Source organism: Anolis carolinensis, unplaced genomic scaffold (genome assembly GCF_035594765.1).
Source record: "Anolis carolinensis isolate JA03-04 unplaced genomic scaffold, rAnoCar3.1.pri scaffold_13, whole genome shotgun sequence".
Lineage (NCBI taxonomy): Eukaryota > Metazoa > Chordata > Lepidosauria > Squamata > Dactyloidae > Anolis > Anolis carolinensis.
In genome coordinates, this window is record NW_026943824.1 from 10119836 (window position 1) to 10139150 (window position 19315).

The following is a 19315-nucleotide window of genomic DNA, read 5'->3' on the forward strand; positions in this document are numbered from 1 at the left end:
CAAAAGAAAGAAGAAATCAACGTGGTGATCCGAACCGCAATGGCCAAGATGGAGAAAAAAGCAGAAAGAAATAATCCCCGTGGGGATCCGATCCCCAATGTCTATCTCAGCAGCAAAGACCCCACCCTGCGCCGGCCACAATTGGCCGGCATGCATCCCCTACAGAGAGAGAGAGAGAGAGAAAAACAGAGGACCCCGCCCCAAAGGAAGGATCTGGGAAAAATTGCCCAAATATGTGCGGAGGGACAGCTGCGAGAGAAGAGAGATGCGATGCATCGTGGGAAACTCGACCACGTAGGCCGAGAGGCAGCAAAAAGAAAAGAACAAAAAAAGCCGCAGGCAGCAAAGAACACACCCTGAGCCGGCCACAGTTGGCCGGCATGCATCCCCTACAGAGAGAGAGAGAGAGAAAAAACCAGAGGACCCCGGCCCAAAGAAAGGATTTGGGCAAAATAGCACAAACGTGTGCGGAGGGACAGCTGCGAGAGAAGAGAGATGCGATGCATCGTTGGAAACTCGACCACGTAGGCCGAGAGGAAGCAGAAAGAAAAGAACGAAAAAAGCCGCAGGCAGCAAAGAACACACCCTGATTCGGCCACAGTTGGCCGGAACGCATCCCCTACAGAGAGAGAGAGAGAGAGAAAACCAGAGGACCCCGGCCCAAAGGAAGGATTTGGGCAAAATAGCACAAACGTGTGCGGAGGGACCGCTGCGAGAGAAGAGAGATGCGATGCATCGTTGGAAACTCGACCACGTAGGCCGAGAGGAAGCAGAAAAAAAGAAAGAAAAAAGCCGCAGGCAGCAAAGAACACACCCTGAGCCGGCCACAGTTGGCCGGCATGCATCCCCTACAGAGAAAGAGAGAAAGAGAAAAAACCAGAGGACCCCGGCCCAAAGGAAGGATTTTGGCAAAATAGCACAAACGTGTGCGGAGGGACAGCTGCGAGAGAAGAGAGATGCGATGCATCGTTGGAAACTCGACCACGTAGGCCGAGAGGAAGCAGAAAGAAAAGAACGAAAAAAGCCGCAGGCAGCAAAGAACACATCCTGAGCCGGCCACAGTTGGCCGGAACGCATCCCCTACAGAGAGAGAGAAAGAGAAAAAACCAGAGGACCCCGGCCCAAAGGAAGGATTTGGGCAAAATAGCACAAACGTGTGCGGAGGGACAGCTGCGAGAGAAGAGAGATGCGATGCATCGTTGGAAACTCCACCACGTAGGCCGAGAGGAAGCAGAAAGAAAAGAACGAAAAAAGCCGCAGGCAGCAAAGAACACACCCTGATTCGGCCACAGTTGGCCGGAACGCATCCCCTACAGAGAGAGAGAGAGAGAAAAAAAACTAGAGGACCCCGGCCCAAAGGAAGGATTTGGGCAAAATAGCACAAACGTGTGCGTAGGGACAGCTGCGAGAGAAGAGAGATGCGATGCATCGTTGGAAACTCGACCACGTAGGCCGAGAGGAAGCAGAAAGAAAAGAACGAAAAAAGCCGCAGGCAGCAAAGAACACACCCTGAGCCGGCCACAGTTGGCCGGAACGCATCCCCTACAGAGAGAGAGAGAGAGAAAAAGCCAGAGGACCCTGGCCCAAAGGAAGGATTTGGGCAAAATAGCACAAACGTGTGCGGAGGGACAGCTGCGAGAGAAGAGAGATGCGATGCATCGTGGGAAACCCGACCACGTAGGCCGAGAGGCAGCAGAAAGAAAAGAAAGAAAAAAGCCGCAGGCAGCAAAGAACACACCCTGAGCCGGCCACAGTTGGCCGGAACGCATCCCCTACAGAGAGAGAGAGAGAGAAAAAACCAGAGGACCCCGGCCCAAAGGAAGGATTTGGGCAAAATAGCACAAACGTGTGCGGAGGGACAGCTGCGAGAGAAGAGAGATGCGATGCATCGTGGGAAACCCGACCACGTAGGCCGAGAGGCAGCAGAAAGAAAAGAAAGAAAAAAGCCGCAGGCAGCAAAGAACACACCCTGAGCCGGCCACAGTTGGCTGGCATGCATCCCCTACAGAGAGAGAGAGAGAAAAAAAAAAAACCAGAGGACCCCGGCCCAAAGGAAGGATTTGGGCAAAATAGCACAAACGTGTGCGGAGGGACAGCTGCGAGAGAAGAGAGATGCGATGCATCGTTGGAAACTCGACCACGTAGGCCGAGAGGAAGCAGAAAAAAAGAAAGAAAAAAGCCGCAGGCAGCAAAGAACACACCCTGAGCCGGCCACAGTTGGCCGGCATGCATCCCCTACAGAGAGAGAGAGAGAAAAAAAACCAGAGGACCCCGGCCCAAAGAAAGGATTTGGGCAAAATAGCACAAACGTGTGCGGAGGGACAGCTGCGAGAGAAGAGAGATGCGATGCATCGTTGGAAACTCGACCACGTAGGCCGAGAGGAAGCAGAAAGAAAAGAACGAAAAAAGCCGCAGGCAGCAAAGAACACACCCTGAGCCGGCCACAGTTGGCCGGCATGCATCCCCTACAGAGAGAGAGAGAGAGAAAAAAAACCAGAGGACCCCGGCCCAAAGGAAGGATTTGGGCAAAATAGCACAAACGTGTGCGGAGGGACAGCTGCGAGAGAAGAGAGATGCGATGCATCGTTGGAAACTCGACCACGTAGGCCAAGGGGAAGCAGAAAAAAAGAAAGAAAAAAGCCGCAGGCAGCAAAGAACACACCCTGAGCTGGCCACAGTTGGCCGGCATGCATCCCCTACAGAGAGAGAGAGAGAGAGAGAGAAAACCAGAGGACACCGGCCCAAAGGAAGGATTTGGGCAAAATAGCACAAACGTGTGCGGAGGGACAGCTGCAAGAGAAGAGAGATGCGATGCATCGTGGGAAACTCGACCACGTAGGCCGAGAGGCAGCAGAAAGAAAAGAAAGAAAACAGCCGCAGGCAGCAAAGAACACACCCTGAGCCGGCCACAGTTGGCCGGCATGCATCCCCTACAGAGAGAGAGAGAGAGAAAAAACCAGAGGACCCCGGCCCAAAGGAAGGATTTGGGCAAAATAGCACAAACGTGTGCGGAGGGACAGCTGCGAGAGAAGAGAGATGCGATGCATCGTGGGAAACTCGACCACGTAGGCCGAGAGGCAGCAGAAAGAAAAGAAAGAAAAAAGCCGCAGGCAGCAAAGAACACACCCTGAGCCGGCCACAGTTGGCCGGCATGCATCCCCTACAGAGAGAGAGAGAGAGAAAAAACCAGAGGACCCCGGCCCAAAGAAAGGATTTGGGCAAAATAGCACAAACGTGTGCGGAGGGACAGCTGCGAGAGAAGAGAGATGCGATGCATCGTTGGAAACTCGACCACGTAGGCCGAGAGGAAGCAGAAAAAAAGAAAGAAAAAAGCCGCAGGCAGCAAAGAACACACCCTGAGCTGGCCACAGTTGGCCGGCATGCATCCCCTACAGAGAGAGAGAGAGAGAGAGAGAAAACCAGAGGACACCGGCCCAAAGGAAGGATTTGGGCAAAATAGCACAAACGTGTGCGGAGGGACAGCTGCGAGAGAAGAGAGATGCGATGCATCGTGGGAAACTCGACCACGTAGGCCGAGAGGCAGCAGAAAGAAAAGAAAGAAAACAGCCGCAGGCAGCAAAGAACACACCCTGAGCCGGCCACAGTTGGCCGGAACGCATCCCTGAGAGACCGGCCCGGCCCACCCACAAAGCTACTTAAAAGGGGTCCCAAGCCCCACTGCCCACTGCTCTTCTCACGCCACCTCCCCACCACCCATGGGGAAGGGCTTGTTTTTTTCACGTCTGCTAGTGAACTGTGGGCCCAAGCCCCACTGCCCAGGGGGGCCGGCCACCGTTGGCCGGCCCCACGCCACCTCCCCACCACCCAAGGGGAAGGGCGTGTATTCTTCACATCTGCTAGTGAACTGTGGGCCCAAGCCCCACTGCCCAGGGGGGCTGGCCACCGTTGGCCGACCCCACGCCACCTCCCCACCACCCAAGGGGAAGGGCTTGTTTTCTTCACGTCTGCTAGTGAACTGTGGGCCCAAGCCCCACTGCCCAGGGGGGCCGGCCACCGTTGGCCGGCCCCACGCCACCTCCCCACCACCCAAGGGGAAGGGCGTGTATTCTCCACGTCTGCTAGTGAAATGTGGGCCCAAGCCCCACTGACTAATGTGTCAACCAGACCAGAGCCACAAAGTCTGTAGCCGCCACAAAGGCACACCCCCTGACAGCAAACCGTCAGCGGCCCTGGCCGCACCCCTACCGGGTGGACACAAGCTAGCTGGCAGTCCACAGGGTAGTCGTGGCCACCATCACATCAATAATGATTGTAATAACAACAGTAAGATCTTTATTTTTATTCCCCGCCCCATCTTCCCGGAGGGACTCTGAGCGGCTTCCATGGGGCGTGCCCGTCAACAATACAATGTGAACAATTAAACCCAAAAATTTTATATATATCAAAGGAAATGTTGCATCAATAACACATAAAATAAAAAAGCTGTCACAGTCAGCATACAGAATTACCTGCTTAAAAAACAGAGGTGTAAAAACACGGCTCTGGGCCGAGGGCTGAATACTTCCACAGAGATGAGGTAGTTTGAGAGTTAAAAATCAATAAAGTGCGAAATACTCTTGGCCTGGAAACCAATTCTTCATCTGGCAGCGATCCAACCCATAGTCCTCGAAGGCTTTTTGGAACTGGAAGGTTTTAAGGCTCTGATGTAAGGTTAATGTTTCTATGGCGTTGAACTAGAGGGAAGACTTGTGTGTGGCTGGTGTTATTAAAGTTCTCTAGCAGCTGAGCTAGAAAGAGGGAAATGACTTCTGTTGGTATACATTTTCAGTAAAGTTGTGGATGTAAAATAATGAAAGATATTGTCTTTATGGAGTAGAAATGAATCCAAAGAACTAAAACATAGCACAACTGTTGAGACAAAAGAAACCATGAAGACATAACTCATTGTTTTTAACAGCAATACAGAGTTTCTGAGAGGTTTGTTTCTCTACTTATGGGTCTGCGGAAGATTAGCATCACATACCTTCTGTGTCTTATCCTCTCAGACACACGCATAGAGATAAAACTTGTGGCAGGCAATGGCTGGGATCCATTAAAAAAAGGTTTATCCCTGCCATTGTGGGATTTCAGTTATCCCATATTTTAAAAGCATTGTAAAGGGATGGGAGATAAATAAAATGTTTTCGTTATCCTAAACGACAAGAGGCTTCGGCCAGGGTGTCCCACCTTTAACGATGGCTGTGTTAAAAAATTTGGCTTGTAAACCACCTTTTGTATCATCCGTCAAAACACAGTCCTCATTTTCGAATACCAAATGCTAAGAATTGTCCTGGACTGTTTCAGCAAAAGTGTTGGAAAAGTGCACCTGATACTTTTGCACAGCAGACATTTCAGCAATTACCGTAATATTTTATGATGTCAAGACATGAAATTATTTTATTACTTTCATTAAAAAGAAATTAATTCTAAATTATGTTTTTTCATTTTGTCCTCATGTTGCTTGGGCCGCTGCCCCAAGTAATCCGCACCGAGTCCACGCAGGGAGATGTTGGCGGGAAATAGAAAATTTTGTAATCATTTAACATTGATCGTTTTATAAACTCTCTGAGAGTCCTCCTTGCTTCGAAGGGATTTCTTGATATTCCAGGACCGGGAGTTTGGCCTCGAGGAAGAGTATTCTCAGATCGGTCACTCGGCAAGCTGCTGAAAGGGGTCACACCATCGTCGGCCATGTTGAATACTCTCTTCAAAGCCTTGAACTGCTTGGAGGATAATAAATGGAATGTGCTGGGTTATTTGGGAATTCCAAGTCACATAGTCTGTCCCACGGAAAGTGTTAGTTGACATGCTGGGAACAGAAAACGGATCAACTGCCGTTTTCATGCTTGGGAACGGGTTGCGGCAGGGCCGCATAAGTTCAGCCTCTGGAATCATCTAGCCGTTTGTCTGGAACATTAAATGCGACATGCGTGGCTAGAGGACCTGTAGGCAGGATTTGAAATTTATGGAAGGCACATTTACAACCTATGGTATGAGATAACAGTCTGCTGGCTGAAAGAGAGTAGTGGCAGAGGAGCCTTCTCTCAAAGGTGAAAGAAGAAAGGACCAAAGCTGGGTTGTAAGAGAAGGAAGCCAAAGGGAACCACACAGATTTATAACTGTCAACAACATGGATTGGATGTGGAGGGTTTGACAGACGTTTTATTTATTCTTGCGACATCTCACTGTAGGTGCGGACTGTGGCCTGCAAGTTAGTAGAGGTTTTGCAGAGCTATGTCCACACTAGACAAAATAAGAACAGAGACTTCATGCAAACATTGGAGGACCACATACTCGCATTGTCATCGCAATGCCGTAGTCCAGAAACCTGCGGATGTGAGAGCTTGACCGTAAGGAAGGCAGAGCGTGGGAAAAAATGGCACTTTTGAAAAGAATTGCTTTTTGAAAAACAAGAAAGTGCCTGGGAGTGTAAGAAGATCCAACTGGTCCATCCTCCATGTTTTATTGCCCGTCCGCTTCAAGGAGGTAGTGAAATTACAGGCATAGCATCAGGATTGCATGGACTTGAAGGAAATGTCGCTGTTGATGTCCGACAGGGAATTCTTTTGTGAATCCGTCCGAGAGTTCTCCATAGATCGTAGAAGACTACAAGTCTTAGCTCAGAGTGTAAGACTTTCTGCAGTGTGATTCCACCCTCTTCTATCGTCCTACCAACAAACAGAACCTGCGCCCAGAGGTCACTAGCAGCCGCAAAGGCACACACCCTGATGGGCAAACGGCACCGTCCTCGGGCGCGGACAGAGGGCGAGGGGACCCTAAGGCGTCTGTCCCTCGGCAACAGCGTCGACAACCGCCTCTCAAGGTGACGGGACAGTGGAAGAAGAAAATTTTGAAAAGTGGTGGACAAGGCCGAGGTGTCCAGCTTTCTGCGGTGCGGTGATTCCACCCTCTTCTATTGTCCCTGCCAACAAGCCAGCAAAAAGCACTTCCGAAGCCAGAGAACCTGCGCCCAGAGGTCACTAGCAGCCGCAAAGGCACACGCCCTGACGGGCAAACGGCACCGTCCGCGTGCGCGGCGAGAGGGCGAGGGGACCATAAGGCGGCCATTCCGCGGCCACAGCGTCGAGTACACTGCCTTTAAAGGTGATGGGACAGTGGAAGAAGATAATTTTGAAAAGTGGTGGACAAGGCCGAGGTGTCCAGCTTTCTGCGGTGCGGTGATTCCACCCTCTTCTATCGTCGCTGCCAACAAGCCAGCAAAAAGCACTTCCAAAGCCAGAGAACCTGCGCCCACAGGTCACTAGCAGCCGCAAAGGCACACGCCCTGACGGGCAAACGGCACCGTCCGCGTGCGCGGCCAGAGGGCGAGGGGACCATAAGGCGGCCGTTCCGCGGCCACAGCGTCGAGTACACTGCCTTTAAAGGTGATGGGACAGTGGAATAAGATAATTTTGAAAAGTGGTGGACAAGGCCGAGGTGTCCCGCTTTCTGCGGTGCGGTGATTCCACCCTCTTCTATCGTCGCTGCCAACAAGCCAGCAAAAAGCACTTCCGAAGCCAGAGAACCTGCGCCCATAGGTCACTAGCAGCCGCAAAGGCACACGCCCTGACGGGCAAACGGCACCGTCCTTGGGCGCGGACAGAGGGCGAGGGAACCCTAAGGCGGCCGTCCCTCGGCAACAGCGTCGACCACAGCCTTTCAAGGTGATGGGACACAAGACAACCATTTTGAGAAATGGTGGCCAAGGCCGAGGTGTTCAGCTTTCTGCGGTGCGGTGATTCCACCCTCTTCTATTGTCCCTGCCAACAAGCCAGCAAAAAGCACTTCCGAAGCCAGAGAACCTGCGCCCAGAGGTCACTAGCAGCCGCAAAGGCACACGCCCTGACGGGCAAACGGCACCGTCCGCGTGCGCGGACAGAGGGCGGGGGGACCATAAGGCGGCCGTCCCGCGGCCACAGCGTCGACCACACCCGCTCAAGCCGATGGGACAATGAAAGATGAAAATTTTTAGAAGTGGTGGCCAAGGCAGAGGTGTACTAATTCATGCGGTAAGACACATCCACAAAGGTTCTTATGGACCGTTATCTCTGTAAAGTGAGACTCTGCCGTATTCCTTCACCAAATATGTCTTACCGAAGGATCCACATCAATTATAATAATGTTATTTCTGTACAGGAACAGCCAGGATCTGGAGAAGACCAAACATTCATGGCTCATTCCCGAAATATTTTTGGATAAAAAAAAGGATAGAGATTTGATAGTAATCCGTTCTGAACCCAAAGCGGAAGCATTTCCTACCTTGGCTTTTATGGACTAATTTCCCCAAGAATATCAGAATCATTATTACAGGAGACAAAACCTATAGGAACCTCAGGGAACGACCCCTAGAGATTGATTTACCCAAAAACGAAAGTGGGCAACGGTGTGTGATGATAAAGACGAGAACGGAAGGGAAGAGAGGAAGGAAAGCATGGTAGGATAGAGGAGAGAGTTGTTGGACAGAGGCCAAAGGGGCAACCCCCCCGCCCCCAACAGAAATAGCCATAGGTAATCAGAAGCAGAGCTGCTTAAAGGATGAGAACTGTTGTTCTAGGAGCCGTCGGACTCAAAATCAAAATCGGGGAAATTCAACACGGGGAGGTTGGCCTTCAGGAAGACCAGTTTCTCTACTGTTTGAGGGTCCAGCAAGCTGCGGTGGGGCGTGACTACATCTCCCGCTAGGCTGAAGACCCTTTCGCTCTGCACGCTAGTGGGTGGACAGCTGAGGAACTGGCGGGCTACGTGCGACAGATCCGGCCACATGTGTTCACGTGAAGCCCAATAGGCCAATGGATCACAAGATATTATCTCAGGAGGCTCCTCAAAGTACCTGTTGACCGAGCCTTCGGCCGAGTCTACCTTTTGAGCAGAAGCCAGCAAAGAGGAATCTTCTGAGCAGGCTAGTATGGCCACCGTCTCTGCAAAGAAAGTGTTTCCTGGTCGCGGCTGGAAATCCGTAACCTTACGGCAACCCCCTGCCGGCTCCCCGGGACTATCACTCTCGCCACTAGCGCTAGTGCTGGGGGTGGCAGGCATTTCCGGTATAGGTAACGCTGTGCCCGTTTCCCCCACCCTGGCAGCAAAGACCTCCCTCACAAGGTTAACTAGTTGGGCCTTCCATACGGTAAACTCTTTTGGGCAGACGTTGTACTTTAGCCGTGGATCACACAAGGCCGCCAGCATATGGACCTTGCTGGAAAGAAGTGGCTCAAGGCGTTTCCGTAAAGCAAAGGACAACCTCCTCACCACCTCCTGGACCGGCGGTGTCAGCGGTCCAGCCAGGGAGTCCAGTGTTCGACCGGCCCCAAGCCTTTCTAGGTGCCTCCTTAGCCTCAAGACCATGGGCACTGCCTGGCTAAGAAGGGCTTTTGATTCCGAAAGGGTCTCTGTGGCATGTTTGAATGGCTTTAGGACGTCTACCAGCTGGGAGATGGTGTCCCACTCTTGCTTAGTAGGAACAAGCTTGCTAACAGGCGCAACCAATGTAAGGGAAATGCCGTGTACCGCCTTCTGCTGCTCGACCATGCGTTCGAGCATTTTATAGGTTGAATTCCACCGAGTTGAGACGTCCTGGAGCAGCTTGTGCTGCGGGAGGCCTTCAAGGCTCTGCCTCTCTCTCAGCTGCCGGGATGCCTTGATGCTCCTGTGGAAGTGGCCCGCGATCTTTCTACAGCGCTCGATCAGCAGGGAGATGTTTGCGGTGCTGGCTGGCTGCTCTCCCGGGCTCTTTAAACCTTCCTTGACGGTATTGTGAAGCAAGTGGGCCATGCAGGTGACATTCAAAAACCCTGCACTTTCAACCGCTTTGATCATATTTTTACCAGCGTTAGTCACCATGAAGCCCCTCCTCATTTCTTCCGGCCTGCACCGCATCCACTCCCCCATCATGTTTTCAAGATAGCTGCAGATGGTCTCTGCCTTGTGATCACGATCAACTACCTCCAAAGCGAGGAGTGCCCAACGATGGGATGTATCCATACTGCCTTCCTTCTCCCACCAATGTGCCGTGAGAGAGAGGTAGGAATGGCCTCCTCCCAAGCTTGACCAAATGTCTGAGGTGAAATGGATGTGTCCTCCCATGGCGCTACGCAACATCTGGATAATGCGTTCCTTGCATCCCTCGTACAATCCGGGAATAACTTTTCTGGAAAAGGTGTGACGGGAGGGGATTTTGTAGCGGGGGCACAGGCGTTTCATAAGGCGTACGAAGCCTTCTTGTTCAACCAGGCGGAAGGGATGGTGATCAAGGGCAATCATCTCTCCCACACTTTGGGTTATCTGCTGGGGTGTGAGTAATGTTTCCCCCGTTTTCTTTCTGGGTAATGGAATGGCCCAATCCTCCAAGGTGGACTGTGTCTGCCTTCCACCATCTTCACCAGGAGAACTTTGTGTGCTAATGCTGCCACTGGAAGGGCTTCCAGCTCCCACTCCTACCGATATGGAGGGATGGTGTCGCTTCAAGTGAGAACTCAACCCCGAGGTCGCAAGATGTCTCAGGTCTCTGCCTCTGCTGATATTTGTCCCACAGTGCCTACAAACTGCCAAAGTAGCACGCTGAGAGTGGACATGGAAATGGTCCCAAATATATGACCTTGGCCTCCCCACAGCCACTGTGGAGACGCCCACAGAGATAGGAGTCGAGGGCACCCTTTCAGCAGCATGAGAAACTCTATGGTTTGATGGTACTACCTCCTCTACCTCCTCCTCACTGTCAGTAGCGGGTGGAAGGGTGGGGTTATCTATATCCTCACTATCCACCACCTGTAGTTCCAGGACGGCAACACCTGTATGTTCCATTGATCGTCCTGCTGTCTCAGCTCCATACGACAACTGGCTCCGTGTGGAGGGCTGTGAACTTTTAGATTTCGAACAGCAAGGTTCTTCATCAAGTCCACCCACTCCCATCTTTCCGCGTTCCAGACGGATGGGACCCACCCTAACTTATTTGGCCCCCCACAGTGTCCGGGCTATTGCTTGACCACTAGCTGGACTTGCTCCCCCAGACCCGCGTTCAGCTGAACGCTTCATAATAACGAGAGTGTTTTCAGGTGACAGAAGGGAGGAAGGTAAGGTATTGTGTAACTGGGGGGAAAGATTTGTTGTTTCTTGATTGGCAACGTGTTCTGTTCAGTTCCTATTAAGTGCCGCAAAACCGTCTATTACTGTTTTAGTTATTGTTATTCGTTTACAAGGGGATACCTGTACTTTCCTTTTCTACAAAGGAGTATGGGAGGTGCAACCCTTTTCCAAACTTGGCTTTAGATTCACAGTGTCCCTGGCAGAGACAAGCAGCCCTGCTTGAGCAGGCAAGGGGCAAATCAGGCTCCCTTGTTTCCCAAAAAGGAGGTGTAGTTCTACAAAGGAGTATGGGAGCTGCAACCCTTTTCCAAAATTAGCTTTAGATTCACAGCGTCCCTGGCAGAGACAAACAGCCCTGCTTGAGCAGGCAAGGGGCAAATCAGGCTCCCTTGTTTCCCAAAAAGGAGGTGTAGTTCTACAAAGGAGTATGGGAGCTGCAACCCTTTTCCAAATTTGGCTTTAGATTCACAGCGTCCCTGGCAGAGACAAACAGCCCTGCTTGAGCAGGCAAGGGGCAAAACAGGCTCCCTTGTTTCCCAAAAAGGAGGTGTAGTTCTACAAAGGAATATGGGAGCTGCAACCCTTTTCCAAACTTGGCTTTAGATTCACAGCGTCCCTGGCAGAGACAAGCAGCCCTGCTTGAGCAGGCAAGGGGCAAAACAGGCTCCCTTGTTTCCCAAAAAGGAGGTGTAGTTCTACAAAGGAGTATGGGAGCTGCAACTCTTTTCCAAAATTGGCTTTAGATTCACAGCGTCCCTGGCAGAGACAAACAGCCCTGCTTGAGCAGGCAAGGGGAAAAACAGGCTCCCTTGTTTCCCAAAAAGGAGGTGTAGTTCTACAAAGGAGTATGGGAGCTGCAACTCTTTTCCAAAATTGGCTTTAGATTCACAGCGTCCCTGGCAGAGACAAGCAGCCCTGCTTGAGCAGGCAAGGGGCAAATCAGGCTCCCTTGTTTCCCAAAAAGGAGGTGTAGTTCTACAAAGGAGTATGGGAGCTGCAACCCTTTTCCAAACTTGGCTTTAGATTCACAGCGTCCCTGGCAGAGACAAGCAGCCCTGCTTGAGCAGGGAAGGGGCAAAACAGGCTCCCTTGTTTCCCAAAAAGGAGGTGTAGTTCTACAAAGGAGTATGGGAGCTGCAACCCTTTTCCAAAATTGGCTTTAGATTCACAGCGTCCCTGGCAGAGACAAGCAGCCCTGCTTGAGCAGGCAAGGGGCAAATCAGGCTCCCTTGTTTCCCAAAAAGGAGGTGTAGTTCTACAAAGGAGTATGGGAGCTGCAACCCTTTTCCAAACTTGGCTTTAGATTCACAGCGTCCCTGGCAGAGACAAGCAGCCCTGCTTGAGCAGGGAAGGGGCAAAACAGGCTCCCTTGTTTCCCAAAAAGGAGGTGTAGTTCTACAAAGGAGTATGGGAGCTGCAACCCTTTTCCAAAATTGGCTTTAGATTCACAGCGTCCCTGGCAGAGACAAGCAGCCCTGCTTGAGCAGGCAAGGGGCAAATCAGGCTCCCTTGTTTCCCAAAAAGGAGGTGTAGTTCTACAAAGGAGTATGGGAGCTGCAACCCTTTTCCAAACTTGGCTTTAGATTCACAGCGTCCCTGGCAGAGACAAGCAGCCCTGCTTGAGCAGGCAAGGGGCAAATCAGGCTCCCTTGTTTCCCAAAAAGGAGGTGTAGTTCTACAAAGGAGTATGGGAGCTGCAACCCTTTTCCAAACTTGGCTTTAGATTCACAGCGTCCCTGGCAGAGACAAACAGCCCTGCTTGAGCAGGCAAGGGGCAAATCAGGCTCCCTTGTTTCCCAAAAAGGAGGTGTAGTTCTACAAAGGAGTATGGGAGCTGCAACCTTTTCCAAACTAGGCTTTAGATTCACAGCATCCCTGGCAGAGACAAACAGCCCTGCTTGAGCAGGCAAGGGGCAAATCAGGCTCCCTTGTTTCCCAAAAAGGAGGTGTAGTTCTACAAAGGAGTATGGGAGCTGCAACCCTTTTCCAAAATTGGCTTTAGATTCACAGCGTCCCTGGCAGAGACAAACAGCCCTGCTTGAGCAGGGAAGGGGCAAAACAGGCTCCCTTGTTTCCCAAAAAGGAGGTGTAGTTCTACAAAGGAGTATGGGAGCTGCAACCCTTTTCCAAAATTGGCTTTAGATTCACAGCGTCCCTGGCAGAGACAAGCAGCCCTGCTTGAGCAGGCAAGGGGCAAATCAGGCTCCCTTGTTTCCCAAAAAGGAGGTGTAGTTCTACAAAGGAGTATGGGAGCTGCAACCTTTTCCAAACTAGGCTTTAGATTCACAGCATCCCTGGCAGAGACAAACAGCCCTGCTTGAGCAGGCAAGGGGCAAATCAGGCTCCCTTGTTTCCCAAAAAGGAGGTGTAGTTCTACAAAGGAGTATGGGAGCTGCAACCCTTTTCCAAAATTGGCTTTAGATTCACAGCGTCCCTGGCAGAGACAAACAGCCCTGCTTGAGCAGGCAAGGGGCAAAACAGGCTCCCTTGTTTCCCAAAAAGGAGGTGTAGTTCTACAAAGGAGTATGGGAGCTGCAACCCTTTTCCAAAATTGGCTTTAGATTCACAGCGTCCCTGGCAGAGACAAGCAGCCCTGCTTGAGCAGGCAAGGGGCAAAACAGGCTCCCTTGTTTCCCAAAAAGGAGGTGTAGTTCTACAAAGGAGTATGGGAGCTGCAACCCTTTTCCAAAATTGGCTTTAGATTCACAGCGTCCCTGGCAGAGACAAGCAGCCCTGCTTGAGCAGGCAAGGGGCAAATCAGGCTCCCTTGTTTCCCAAAAAGGAGGTGTAGTTCTACAAAGGAGTATGGGAGCTGCAACCCTTTTCCAAACTTGGCTTTAGATTCACAGCGTCCCTGGCAGAGACAAGCAGCCCTGCTTGAGCAGGCAAGGGGCAAATCAGGCTCCCTTGTTTCCCAAAAAGGAGGTGTAGTTCTACAAAGGAGTATGGGAGCTGCAACCCTTTTCCAAATTTGGCTTTAGATTCACAGCGTCCCTGGCAGAGACAAGCAGCCCTGCTTGAGCAGGCAAGGGGCAAAACAGGCTCCCTTGTTTCCCAAAAAGGAGGTGTAGTTCTACAAAGGAGTATGGGAGCTGCAACCCTTTTCCAAAATTGGCTTTAGATTCACAGCGTCCCTGGCAGAGACAAGAAGGCTCGGATCCCTTGTTTCCAAAAACCCTTTTGCGTTGAAAAAAGAAAGAAGAAAGCCCACCCCGCCCGCAAGAGGAAAAATGGCGCAGCAGAAAAATTGCTGGCCGGGTGGGAAAATGGAAAACGCCAATCTCGTGAGGAAAAAAACACCCACAGGGCAGCCCTTTGCAAAAAAAAAGAAAAAGAAACACCCAACTGTTTCCAAACCCACACCACCCAAACTCACCCACCCAACCTTTTCTCCCGGTCTTCTGTAGCCTAGCTCTAGCTCAGACACAGCCAAGGAAGCTGTGACGCAGCAATCTTGCCTGCCTGCCTGCCTGCCTGCCTGCCCAGAATCTCCCTTCCACCCTCTTCAGATTCTCGGTGCAAATGAGCCACGAGGCTCCCTGTGCTCGCTCTTTTCATTCAGGACGTCCTACCAGCCCCTCCCCCTGGTTAAACGTGCTCTCTGATTGGCCACAAGGTGCAAACAACACGCTAGGTTGCCCCAGTGCACTTAAACAAGTTTGGGTGATTTGCAAAAGCTTTTTTTAAAAACGAAAAAAAACGACGACATAACTAAAAACGGCCAGTTGCGGTTCGAAACCGCGATAACCAGACGTGTGGACAATCAATGCCGTATATTGCTTCAAAAGTAACGAAAATAACGAATTAATAACGGGTAACAGGGAAATCGAATTATTTGAGCAAGCTTATCTGTAATGAGTCATGATAGTCAATGAATGTACAGTGTTCCCTCACTACTTCGTGGTTCGCTTTTCGCGCCCTCGCTGTTTTGCGAGTTTTTAATAAACATTAAAATAATATTCTAAATCATAAAAGAATTATGATTTACAGTGGTGCTAGTCTCAGTCGGGTTCAGGCGGCGGGGTGGAGAAGGAGCCCAAATGGCAGAGGGAGGAAAAGGAGGCGGCCCCATGTTCCCTTGCCTCTTTCTTCCCTTCCTCCCTCCCTCCCTCCATCCCTCCCTCCTTTTTTCTACTTCCTTACTTAGCAGAAGCCTAGTGTCCCTACTTTGCAGATTTTAACTTATCACGGGTGGTCCTGGAACGTAACCCCCGCGATAAGTGAGGGAACACTGTAGGTGCAAGTTACACCATGTTTGTGGACTGATATTTTGAGGAGAGACAATGCAAAACAGTCATATCCAGTTGATAGTAAAAACTGTTCAATGGTGCAGTATCTTGCCTGGGAGTCTGGTCTCCTTCCCAGAATGTATTTTAAAGCTTTGATAATGTCTTCCTGCATGGCAGAATGGCGTTCGATTGGATGGCCCTGGCAGTCTCTTCCAACTCTAGGATTCTCTGATTCTACAAGATTATATAGTGGTGATGTAAGCACTGTAGAGTTGTCACCCATGAGATTTGCCCATTAATCCACAAATGCTACACGACATTGATATTTAACTTTTTCAGCTGATATTTAAGCTATTACATTGGTCTTATTGTGGAACTATTTGGTGCCTTATTCTAGGTTGGGAATGATATGTAATTGCTCCTTTTTTAATTTGTTTCTTTTCAGATATATTGCTTATTACTGGGATGGATAGGTGTTTGTAAGTCCTTGTCTCCATTCTCCTGGCAGTGATCAAGTCCAAAGATGTGCTCTGCAAAGCCACCTTCCATTTCTAATGTATCATATTTGAACAAGCTGACACATAGCAACACAATATTTGTTTAAAAAATCCTCGGAAGATAGCCATCATCTTTTTTAAAGCTTGTTGCTGAAGTCCTTCAAGGAGTCTCCTGGCAAATAAACCCTTGACCTCACCCTTAAATGAGGAGAAGTGTTTTCAAAGTTCTCCCCAGTGTGTTAGATCTGGAGGCGCTGACCCTCAAACATATAGTCAAGACTGACATGTGACCGGGATGAGAAGAAGGGGAAGAGCAGATATGAGCATCTAGACAGAACAAGGGTCATTTAGGGTTAAGAAGTGAAAGTACTTCAAGATTTGCTGGGCCTACTCTAAGTTCATCTCTCAAGCCTTTCAGCCATAAATTAAATATGTTATGGCTTTAAGTTCCATTGGTTTATCTGCACAGGTTTACATATTGCAAATACATTATTTATATTTTCCACTAAGTGCTTGGGGGTTACAAAGGTCTCTTTTAAACTAGCACATTTAGCAAATGAGAGAGAGAATGAGAAAGAAATAGAGGGAGAGGCATAGCAAGTTTGTTGGTGGGTTGAGTGTTTGGTAAGAGCTCCTTAATGTTCACACCAATCAAGTGTCGTGCAAAATGACCAAAGTTTATTTTTGTACCATATGTTATAAATAATAGATATTGAAAACATGCCTTAATGCTGAGCTTTTATTATCATCCAAATAAAAATAGCAGTGCCAACAGTGCAGCTGTCCATAGCCATAAATCTGTAGTGCAGTGGAAGTTTTGCATGGAGATGTACCCAGTTTGAAACTCTTGCATCTCCAGATAAAAGGATTTCAGGCTGCAGAACTTCCTGAGATCTGAAAAACCATTCCATGCATCAGATGAAGTAGACTGAAGTCTCCAAAGGTTATGCTACCAACCAGGGGGTGTGCAAAATTCCATTGGTTGATTCAGATTTCAGATAATTTCAGAGATCTGGCAGCCGAGCCACCAGAAACGGACTGGGAAGGACACCTTCAGAGCCTTCCCGGAACAAAAAAATTGATCAGCTAATTTTTCAGCTAAAAATTTGGGAGAGATTTGTTGATTCAGACTTACTTTTGACATTACTATTCTGACTGTTCATTTGTTTTGCAAGCACAAGCAGCAATCTCCCTATGGTCGGGGTGATGGGGCTGAGCAATGAGCACAGCCACACTTGCTGCATCACATTTCTCAGCCAGTCACAGATCTGGTTCTGTTAATTGTCCGCCCCTCTTGTGGCACCTGCTGGTTTGGACTTCAAATCACAGAAACACCTCTTGTTGTTGTTGTTGTTGTTGTTTTAATGTTATTATGAAAACTTTTTTTAAAATCCCCAAAATCAGTGGATTAGTGACATGATTTGAAACTTGGCAAGATGGTAGTCATAAACATGTTTTACAAATGTGGCAAGTTTCACCCTGATAACCATAAAATGACAGAGAGACACATCTCTAAAGTTCCCCCACTGGTTCCAATAGACTGAATCTTCCTAGAACAAAAATGAAACTCTGGATCCCAAATTACGGATCTGAAAAAACCTCTCCCAAACTTCCTGATTTTTCCTGAAAATAGAATGGGAGGCATGTGAAAATGGAACTGAAAACATTACGGATTTTTGCCATTTCACACACCCCTACTACCAACTTGATTCCTTCAGTTAGTCTCAAAAACACTATGAGATCCCTTCAACAACAGCTTAAGCAAACATCTCAATATACACATTTACAACTCAATATATACCACATATTTGCAGAGTGAAGAAGATAGTGAGCTTTGTAAGCTCATGAGATGTATGTTCGTGTCCTTTGTTTGGCCTAATAGAGGTATCGCCGTCATGTAGATTTGGGGTTTTGTTATATTTCACTGTATGGGCAATGTAGCAACCCATGAATATATCCTTCAGAGAGACATACTGCAAAAGGCTTGACGGTATCTAAATGATATATAAGTGGACTTTTGAGCAAACTTGTTTTCTCTGGTGGCCTTACTGATGGAGAAGCTGCTGATAAGCTTCAAGACACCCCCAGGCCCACTACAATGCAGTCTTTCGGTGTATTGCCATAAATAAATGTACCGGACCAGGACTCAGCTGCCAAGATTTATGTTCTTGACTGATAACCTTGAGCATTTGTTACCCAGAGAGCCGCCAGTAGATTAAAACACATTTCTGGGGCCAGGTCATCTTTTATGTGTGTACCTCTTTTGAAGAAAGATATTATTGTTTACTGTATGGACAGTTGGTCGGTGGGAACTCTACAGTGATGACAGATAATCCATAATTCTCCCTCTCCTCATCACCCTACACACCCTTCCATTTGAACTGGAACATTTTTGATCTCCTCCCATCTCCCCTGGACTCCGATGTCTCACTTGTCGGCTTCTTCTTTGTAAATGCTTTAGATCTGTGCCTGTATTTTTATGCCCAATTCGGGACTTTATTTAACATGAATGAAGGCTTGAAAATTGCATTTAGAGTAGCCTGTGTTTAGAAAGATTGTTGCTATTCAGTTGATTCAGTTGATTTGTTTTCAATAAATAAAGTACAGGTATAATAAAGTGAGTTATTTAAGGAAAATACAGGTATAAAAACATCATAAAATATAGCCCAATTTATTTATGTATCTGTCATACAATGTCAGTATCATTTTCCTGAGTAGTCTTAATTAAAAAGATCAGAGATCTTAAAAATTATTTTAAGCACATATTTTCCCCTATTTTCTTGTAGCTTTCTTAGCTTGCAAACATCAGCAGACTATTGCCTGCCATTCTATTTGGTGACTTATGCATGCACATATTCACTTCCACATGTTCTTGTACTTTTTTGGCCATGATATAATGCTGTGGGCCCCCAGGTGTTTTGGCCTACAACTCCCAGAAATACCAGCCAGTTTACCGGCTGTTAGGATTACTGGGAGCTGAAGGCCAAAAACACCTGGTATAGTCAGCCCTCCACATTCACTGGGGTTACAGCCACAGGACTCCTTTGTTTTTTTTAATGCTGTTTTTCAGTCACCTTTCTCTGAATGCCCATGTCCTCCAGCATGACTCTATGGTCAACAACTACTCAAAGCTGACCACAGAATTCCACTGGAGCACCTAGAGAGGTATTCTCTTTAGGAATCTTCTAGTTCTTTCTGTAGGAAATTGCATTTTGAGATCCAGGCAAGTACACCATTTGTCCCCATCTTTCCTAGGAACATATGTATAATTTGAATTTCATCAGTATACATGGTTGACAATATGGTTTCTGTTGAGAACCTAGGAAAAATGTGCAAATTTGTTCATAAAATCAATGCAAGATTGTGCTAGTTTTCATACCTTTTGGCAGAGTGAATCGGTTGTTTGCAAGTTTGGGGTCTCTTCTTCATTTCCATGCTCAGACAACCTTGATTCATTCTAGATTCACCAAGAAGGTCCCCTTTTCCCCTCTTAATGTGATCTTGCTTGAC

The 19315-nt window shown here is 48.8% G+C and overlaps 1 protein-coding gene across 13 annotated transcripts in view; it reads left to right on the plus strand.

Annotated features, from left to right (window-relative positions):
* rbfox1 (RNA binding fox-1 homolog 1) overlaps positions 1-19315 on the plus strand; it is a 1150117-nt gene that overhangs the window by 688725 nt on the left and 442077 nt on the right. The gene's annotated exons all lie outside the window — the stretch shown is intronic.